This window comes from Erigeron canadensis, chromosome 4 (genome assembly GCF_010389155.1).
Source record: "Erigeron canadensis isolate Cc75 chromosome 4, C_canadensis_v1, whole genome shotgun sequence".
NCBI classification, from domain to species: Eukaryota; Viridiplantae; Streptophyta; class Magnoliopsida; order Asterales; family Asteraceae; genus Erigeron; species Erigeron canadensis.
The window spans coordinates 23,515,994-23,526,369 of record NC_057764.1 but is presented as its reverse complement, the minus strand read 5'-3'; the positions used below and the strand labels follow the sequence as shown (position 1 = coordinate 23,526,369).

Sequence of the window (10,376 nt, the reverse complement as noted above, 5' to 3'; positions counted from 1 at the left end):
TGTCACCAAGATCACTCCAATAATACCTTTCTAAACTAACAATTGACATATCCCTGCGGGAGATGATATTAATACCATACAATTTAATATATCTACCATATTTATGCTTAATTCACTTATACAGTATGTTGTTTCATTTGTACAGTGTGGTAAATTAACCAAAACTGATGGTACGAATATCAATTATCATTTTTTTCATATTGTCTAGAAATCCTAATTATAAAATTAGGTATATCATATATGGATTATCTACTACTTAATTAACTACTTCTAATATCACTCATTATACTCTTAAACATATTCTCGACAAATCCTAATCATAAAATTAACGTATATGGATTATCTAACCATCTAACCACCTCCAAGGGGTCTTCTCTCCTTATAAAAAAGTTTTACTTCATGTCTTACGCAAGAAAATAGTAATTGGAACCGACCACAGACAAAATAAAAAGATTCAGTTAGGCACTATATAACAGTCAAAAATAACTCGTCCCTGGTAAACCATAGGTGTATTTTGTATTTTTGTTACATTTGGATACCATGTGATTTATAGAAAGGGAAGAGAATATTGGATGACTTGGAAAGTAGTTGGGATAAAATGTCCAACACACATATTAATGAGAAAGTCAAAAATATCCTGTAGATGAAAGCTGAAAAATAGTTCATGAAAATGACATCTACTATTAGTTTTGCATGCTTATGTGTATATATACTGATATACACCAACAGGTACCGAGCCAGAGTTTTTATTAAGAGAGGGCAAATTTTTAAGTCGTTTGACAGTATGTCATACTAAACTACTGTCATACTAAAAAGAGTTGTCTCCAAAAATATAAAAAAGTTAATTCAGAGCCCAGTTTGAAAATAGAAAATAGACGAATTTTGTTACCCAAGGTTCAGTCACATTCATATTTTCATAGGCTGATGTTCATAAGTCTTAGACAATATACCATGCATTTGAAAGGAAAACATATTTATGATGAAAAAAATACAAACCAACTGTTATGGACAAAAAATACATAAATAATTATAAGAAAATACATTTTAGAATAAAAATTAAATAAAGGAACACAAACGAACCGCTATATCAATTGTTCAGGGATAGGATTGAAAAAAATATATATATTCTTTATCTTATTTTTAATATAAAAAAAACCAAATAGATTGTCTTTGAACAATATCATACACAGACTAGAAATTTTTTCCAAACAATTAAATATCTATACTATATTATAATAATTATCACTTTATCTCTCATAAAAATGTTATATGCAAAATTACCATTTTACCCTTCATAAATTAGTTTACATTATCAATCCCTTAACTTCTTTCAAACCATTAATATCTATACTTCTATATAAAAGTTATACCCCTATGTTAAAAAGTTTACAACTTTGGGACATACAAAATTATCATTTTACCCTTAATTAACTTACATAACCATTCCATAATCTTTTAAAAGATATTCACTATCCCTAAAAATTAAATATCTTTGTATCAATTACCAACACAACTTGACACCGACGCCATCACATCGCAACTAATGTCATCGCCGCCGTATTGCGCGGGTACCATGCTCGTTAATACTAGTTATTATCAGGCCTTTCTTTATAAATCAAAACCTCCTTCACAAAACAATCACATTCTTTTCAACGCCTTTAATTAAAAACATAAACTATAATATACTACCCATCAAGCGAAGCGATGGTGAAGATGACCACCCTTTTAAATGAAGCCGATGATGATCCAAATGAATTAAGATGAAGAATTATATATGTTCAATGAAGATTTGTATGTATTTTCCTCTAGATTTATATTAAGGTAAAATTATAAATATATATATATATATATAATAAAAAAATTACATTGTACCAAAAATGAAATGGGGGCAGTTGCCCCACTGCCCCCATGCTAAAACCGTCACTATACACCAAAGACAAATAAAGAGAGAATGAGCTGATATTTTGAACAACGAGCAATGTTATGTTGTATAAATTAATTAAAAATAAATTTTTACAAACTCATTTTTTTAGAACGACATTCTAATCTATTTTTACTTGGGTAAAACTCAGGACTCTCAAAAAATCCCTATTAATCCATCCCACAAATGTGGGAAGTGGAACTCGAACCCAAGTTGATTCCTCAAGGTCAAAGACCTTACCAATGGGGCACCAACCCCACTGTCTACAAACTTTTTTATTACTAATGTAATGAAAAAAGAGAATGAAGAAAGAAAATTTGGTTTTAAAAGAAATTATATATTTTCTTAATATATAGTTAATAATTTTTTTAAAAAGATTAACTCATGACAAGTGTAATTAATTCAATTCCTTTCTTAATCTCAATTTTTTATTATACCAAATGTTATGATCACGTAGTTAAGAAAAATTTTAAAAAGATTGTTTAAGAAAATTTATCAGTTTCCTAATTTTAAATGTAATTGGTCCACTTAATTTGTCACATTGTAAAAATTTGTTTATAATTTGTTGTTAACATAACATTCTTTTTGAAGAGCACATGTTTCTTTTTGAGAGTCACGATTGCTAGACTTGTAAGCTCGAAGGAAGAAGGACCACATGTTTCTCCAATGCAATGATGGGCCAACCCAAATTACCTGCTGGCAACACCTCCCTTTTTCTTTACCAACATATCCATTATATATTCACACACTTTATTGCCCAATTCAAAATCAACAATACACATAACCACATAAAAAAAAAAAAAAAAAATCATCCTCCAATTTTCAATCCACAATTCAAGCCTCATCTGTAGCTTTCACAATAAGTACTGCCTGCCAAATTAAATATACCAATGCAAAACACTACATCCTCCAAACAAATTAACTACTCAGAAGTATAGAACTAGTTAGCATTAGCCACTTGGAACATAGAAGTGTTCAATATCATTCTTTTGTTATTTTAGAGTTATTTTGCAACTTGGACCAAGCCAAAAGACAAGTGTCTACATCACTCGACTCTCCAAGACTTTTTGCATGTTACCATAATTGCATAATAAATGTTAGGAAAATGATTTATCAACTTAACTCATATGTCTAAAAATCAACCTAAAACCTTAAGAATTTGACATGTGGATTCCACTAATTCTCTTTCCTAATCTTGCCCCCTGATTTTTTCATATGTCATCATCTTACTATTAGGCATATCTTTAGACACACCAATTAGATTGATTAACCATTAAACCATATTCGGAAATATCCACAATCATATTATACTTTAAGCAATGGGCTTAATAAACAATGACGTTAGTGGGCTGGGCCAAACACCCACCAGACAAGGTACTCCCTCAAGCCCATACACCATGCTCTAATCGCAAAGATATTAACGGAAATATTGAGTATTGAGTCGTACTGTCGTAGAGATAAAGTGAGCAACCCAAGGAAGACTAAAAAACCTCCCATAAATATACCCTCCCATTTATAAAACATTAAAACCTATTTATCGAAGCATTTAAGTTTTGCAATTCAGAATAATTTCAGACAGGGATGAAACTAAGGCAGGGGTAGTCTGGGGAGATACAAAAGTTGTATTGTGTTTTTAAAGATTTATTACTTAGCAGTATAACTTATCAAGTCGGATATAACAACTGAATGATAAAACTTTAAAGAGTTTACTCTCTCTTTTTTTTTTTTTTTAAAGGAATAAGGTAAGTAAACTGTAAATGTAACTAGGTAACAGCCAATGCCGTCGTTTTTTTTCGAGTTTTGGGGCTCAATATCGTCTTTGTTGGTGTATGGGGATGTTGAATGTAGACAACCTTAGCTCTATCTAAGATAGAGAAGTTGGTTATAGGTTCTACCAAATGTAGAAAAAGGACTTCCAGCTTTACTGGACATGAGGATCAAACCCTTAACCTCTGTTTCCAAAACCAAGGGTATTAACTACTTGATCTAATTCAAATCATCCAAAAACAAGGGCTTCAACCACCTGATTGAACTCTGAAAAAAAAAAATAAGGAAACGGTTTAAGATGATGTCACAAATTGTTTTTTGAAAAATGGAAATCCAAGGGTACGTATTTTAAAGGGAACTAAAAAAGTAATCAAGTGGCAATTTTCTAGCCATAGCAACTATGAAGAGGTATCCTGAGTTTTACCCACACATCTTACGTTTAACTTTTTAGAGTGATAAGTCTGTGAGTTTTTTTTCTTCTGAATTCTCTGTGATCATATCATGTTCAAGTTATCATGTTCAAGTTGTATGGGTCTAACAGGTTTTTAGGATCTAACAATAAAATTCAGTAAAGAATATTTATAAATACGTTTCAAATTAAGTTTAGCTATTATATCTAGAGGAAAGCAAACATAGTGTAGTAGCACATGTAGTGAGAATGGTTGTTGCATGATGAGATGATGGAGTTTCATGTATCATTTTCCTTTATATTTCAGGATAATGATCCATACACTATCGATCCATAATTAAAATTTTACTGCTTCCATCCCAATTTACCATAAACTTAAATTTTTTCCACAATGTCAACCATTGAATCCTAACGTCAATAAATGTGAATTCATTGGAATCCATCCCTCCACCATACCTCAAAAATGTGATATACATCAAACACTCATTCCCAAGTCCCAACTATAATACATAGATAAGAAGTCTAAATTATATTGAAAGATCATATATATCCAAATATTTCACCCACAAATTTTCTTGTAACATATGGAGAATATGAACAAAACGTTTAAATTCATGTCTATAATATGGTTTATGTTACTAATAATGGTGTGGACAACGAGCTCTCCGATTCACGCGTGCTCAACAAACGGCGGAAGTTGTAGGAGCTGTATCACGAACGCGATGAGGAAAGATTGTCCAAAATGTTTTCCGATAATGAGATGCATGGCTCGATGCTTGTGGAGTAATACCCAAAAGGCTAAGTGTGTAAAAAAGTGTGATTGCAACACTGCAGGTTCTTACCCAAGACTCTCTGATTGCAAGAGCTGCTTATCACAGTGCAAATGTGCTTGTGTTGTCTAATAAACTAATACTATAAAAATAAAATAATGTCAGTTTGTTGTATGTTTTTACTCACTTCAGTTTGTATTGCCTTTTAATCATATCTCATGGTTCCTTTTATCCATCTAAGTTAAACAAGTGAAAAGTTTGTCATTTGTTCTTTTTATATTTTACTAATACAACTAAAATGTCTTCAGAAAGTTAGCTACCAATTAACGAAAGTATTAGATTTAATTTTAGATGTTAGTCTTCGACCATCTTGGTTTATAATTATTTGTTATTGCTACGTCAAGTTTAAAACTCTGGTCCCTTAATCGGTTAGGCCTCAGGCCACACGAGTCTCGGGCTGGGCTACTGGCTACTGAGAATTTGTTCAAGGCCACCCCTAAAGGAAAAAGTCTGATCTAGGGATGTGATGAGGTCATGACCCGGTCCGAACCAGTCAAACCCGGAAACAAAAAAAAAACCGCGGACCATACCGAACTTGGGTTGGGCAGAGTGGCAAAATCCGAAGACTGAGATATCGTTTTGGAATTGTAACTTATGTAGGAAATATTCCATTGTTGTGGAATTCCCTCTAAAAAAATACATAGTCAAATAAACCACAGCACGCTATGAAAATTTATATATGAATGTTATGTTTGAGATTGTAGAGAATAATTAAAATAAAACTCGGGTTTTAACCCATTGTATATAGCTTCTTGTTTTTGTTTTGTATGATTTCAGTTATGCTGGCAGCCAATAATTGACGAATACTGTATGTGGAGAAACAGTGGTGGAGACATAGAGAGCCCATATGTGCAATGCTTCAGCTTTTTCCAAGACTTGAAATGGTTCAGCATCTTGTAAATCATACAAGCATTGTTCAAAGGATTCATTCATCTTGTTTCAAACACACAGAATGCTAACGGATTTAGCATTCAGTGCGAAACCCTTCCATTCCAAGGTAAACAACATTAATTAATAAAAATTGTACCCTTCAATGCGGCACCATGTGGATGGAGACTTAAGGGTTGTCGGTTGTGCGAGTGTCGAGTAGAGTGACTAGTTCTTCCTTGGTAGACACGATATATATATACCCTACGCGGCTACGCCTCAAGGCCAAGTGATGGAGAGTGCACGCATACGAGATAGTACCCTCAGGCTAATCTTTCGAGTCTCTCAATTTTACATTAACATTAATGATGTTCAGCAACTGATTTTACAATATATCAATCTCATAGTGATTTATACATTTAAACACTACAAAAAGTATTGCAAACTTCTTAGTATATATATATAATTATAAGTAGGCAACTGTTGTTTATGGAAAATCTTTGTGCAGTACATATCAATTCATTTGTACAAAGGAAGACTTCCATATGGGTCCTAAAGTACAGAGTGGTAGCTCCCATATGCGTATTCCCTTCGTATTTCAGATACCCATCTCATCTTATAGTCGTGCTCTAAGAAAGTTCAGGCTTGGGCCCGACCAAAGGAAGTGGCCGGCTTCCAAAAAAAACAATCCAAAATCAGTTTGTAACAACTCATACCATTCTACAGTTATGAACTAATCACATGGCACAACATCAGAACAAACTTGAAGGTAAATATACAATTGCACATCAAAGACAGAATGATTAATTTATAATTCAGAAAACAGAATTTACGTTGCGAAAGTCACAAAGAAGCATTAACAACTGCAAAACTACACACATGTGATGTATTTTGCTGTAATGACGGCTGCAACAACCTAGAGTTGTTCATTGTGTTTCACATGGTATACATGAAAATAAACACAAGGAGGATAGAAAGAGAAGAGGGCTAAACGGCCTAACCCTTGGTTTTTGCAGGAGAAACCGGTAAATATATGGTGTCCGGTGAATCAGCATATGATATTGAGATAAGTTCAGACCTCACTTTATCCTTTCCATCAGCATTTACAGCCTCCGTGACATTTTTCACACTGCTTTTTGGGTTGTCTGTTGCAGATTGATCTATCTCTGGTAGAGAATAGGATAGAGCAATCAGTGACTCTCTTGTCAAGTCTTCAGAAACGTCACTCCTGACTTCTCTTTTAGCCATATAACGCCCAAGTCCTGTAAGATATCCAAAAATGGTTTAGCCAAAAACGAGCAAGATCATCAGTGGTGATCATTTTGGGTGAAATGCAACTTAAATTTAGTTCAAAACTCATGTCAAACGTTCAATACAGTCCATTCTCACATTCAGGAGAATCCATATCCAATCAGAGCAACTAACAAATTACAACAGGTTTCCACAATTAAGATGTACATGATCACAATTTTTCAAATTTTTTTGCAAGCATTGATCATAAATTTCTTCAATAATCATAGAACTTTTCAAACACTCAAACATCCAAACATTATTTTTATATTTTGTATAGCCTTTTTTCTATTACAGCCGGTTATCTAATTCTCATTATCCAGTATCACATTTGACCTTGAAAACATACATCCAACCACCTAAAATCAACAAAGCTTCTATCAAAGCATATCATTACAACAAGTGTAAGCTAAAAGCGCATTATCAATACAATACAGCTTCTATCAAAGCATCAACAATTTCACATAGATAGAGCACAAAAAGCCATGGCAAGGCTATAGAACAAGAACTCCTCACTGTAATCCGCTTACTTGATGGGAAGTCAAGAAATGTAAAAAGGCAACCATGAACGTCGACATAAATTTGTGGTCACCCATTCAGGAGAACAAATCAACCGAAGTCTTTTTACCTTCCAAAAAACTTTATAAGACATATTAAAACTAACGAGCTTCGTTTCCTTCATCTGCGTTCCAAACGTTCACCTCAATCACTTATAGAAGCCTTTTAAATTAATCCGGCGCAAACCCATGACCATTTCTTTTATTGTTTCCTCAATCAACTGTACGAAAACAAACACTTTACCTCTGCTAAAACCTGCATACATATATAACTTCCAAAACCCTTATAGCAAAATCGCACAAATAATTACAGGATCGGAAATTGCAGGTCATCTACTAAATTTATTCAAATAAAACATATCGTACTTATCATGACAACTACTATAATTAATTATTCATTATTAGTAATATCATCAATATATCTAAAGGCGGCTTAACCGTTTAACATCCTAAAACTCTTTACAAGGTTCGAATCTAGCTAGGTACAATTTCGAAGATGGTCAGAAAAGGGTTCAAAAACGATCATGGGATAACCCGGTTAGGCAACATACTATCTGACTTTAAAAATAAAAAAAATCAGCTATATCAAGAAACAAAATTACTATATCATCAAATAACTACCAAAAACAAGCAAAATTACTATATCAAGAAACATAAAATCGATCATCAAACATATGTATAGCTATAATTCCCCACTAGTAATCAAAATTCAAACTCAAGTCAAACAAAGTAAAAAAATGAAGAATTACGTCACTATAAACAAAATTAAACATAGTAAAAATAAAGAAAAACAAAAAGTACTAACATGAATTGATGAGATTAACATATATATCATCATATAATAATTAAATACTAAAAAAAAAAAAAAAGAACTTGGAGTAAAGAAAAGGCAAGGAAAATGTTGGGTACCTTTTGTTTTGGGGTTTGGTTTCTTTGTTCGTGTGTGTGAAGATGGAGAACAGGTAAAAGAAAAAAGAAAATTCTTTATTTAGAAACTTTGAAATGGTCGGGGCCTTAGAATAGTAGCAAGACTTTTTGGTGTTTTTTGTGGGATAACAATTTGACTGACCGACTTCTATATCTATAGTATTATTAATTAATACATAAAATACAAATACAAACAAGCGTTTGTTTGTTTCAATGGATAACAATAACAAAACAATGGTAGTAATCCAAAGTGTTCATAGAACATAGAACATAGAACATAGAACATGTATAACGAAGTTGATCAATAATGGAGTAGATGTAAATGTAAATATAAACATGGATGTTTAATCAAATATGAATGACTATATGTGATTTATATCACCCCGAAAAAAATTCAAATTATGTAAGTTAGTCGTGTATAGCGTGGTAACGACAATAGTAATAGTTTGCAAATGACATCTAAATGTGTGTATGTGTACAGACTATAGCATGGTTGGGTCAGTTTTGGCCTAAAAACTTAATGGACCCAGATTTATCATTGTTTTAAAACCGATTGATTCAGTTTAGGTCGATTTCAGATTATTTTATAGCGCTATTACCTTATGAAGATATGGAAATGATTTTGATCAACTAATTATAACTTTCCGGTGTTGTAATTGATATTTTTCTTATAAATTGAATTGATTTTGTTGTATATTTTCATATAAAACATATAATTGATTCTAGTTTTACATAAAAAAAAAAAATTCAAGTATATTAATATATTTACTAGTAATTAAGTATAAGTAAACTAATATTTTTTTTAGAACGACGCTTTATTTTATTGCTAAATTACACAAATGTTTGAAATGAAACCTATGACTCTCAAAAAACTCATTATTAATCCACCCACGCAAATGATGTAGGAAGTGGGATTGTAAATTTCCAAGGTCAAACATTTTACGAATGGGTGGTGATCTGTACACCATCGGTTTTTGACTATACACCACTAAATATGTTTTACTAAAAAACACCAGGGTTTGAATTTTGACAATGAAGTATTATTGTAATACTCGTGATTTTTGACCCATTGACTGATAAAATTATCATTTGTTGAACTTGTATGGAATTATGTTTCGGAAATAAATGTTTGAGAACGTTAATGTAATTAATGTTTTTAGGCATTTACATTATACCCGGGTCGAGGTAACTAACTATTGTGTGGCTTTGCTGGACTAAAAATCCACTTATTTAACTATCCAAAACCGGCCCCACACGTCCCCCAATACTAGATTCTTACCTCCTTCCTCCCACCCATTCCTTATCATTCAGTCTCTCTCTTTCCTTCTTATCTTCTTCTTCTCTTGATTTTTAGAAGAACTTCATCTCATCACCATATCTTCTTCTTCTTCTTCTTCGAATTTTCGAATATCATCGTCAAATTGGTCAAGAAAGTTGCTTTATTATTGGATTTCTTGCTTTCAAGGAGAGTATGGTAAAAGTTTTTACTCTTTAAATACTTCATTCATGTTATTGTATGTCTTGGATAGTAGATTTTTTGATATATTGGTCGAAATTCCTAAAACTCTAGGGTAAGGGTTAAAAGCTTCAAATCAAAAGAGAGGTTTTATCCTTGACAAGTGTATGATTGTAAAATGAGCATAATTTTACTTGTTTTATGTTATAGAACCAAAATTGATGTTTAATTGGTGACTAGCCTCGGCAAATCTTGAGTTTTTGTTATAGTCAATTGGAATTTAGGGTTTCAAAAATGGGTTTTCCGATTTTGAAAGTGGTTTTGTGAAACGAGTTAATATTTATGCTTAGTT

The 10,376-nt window shown here is 32.3% G+C and overlaps 1 long non-coding RNA gene across 1 annotated transcript; it reads right to left on the bottom strand.

The window, feature by feature from the left end:
* Positions 1-6,575: 6,575 nt before the first annotated feature.
* LOC122596343 lies at positions 6,576-8,692 on the bottom strand. The gene is made up of 2 exons (XR_006323309.1): positions 8,551-8,692; positions 6,576-7,056 (listed from the first exon to the last, which is right to left on the bottom strand). It is a non-coding gene; the product is annotated as an uncharacterized LOC122596343 (long non-coding RNA).
* Positions 8,693-10,376: the final 1,684 nt, after the last annotated feature.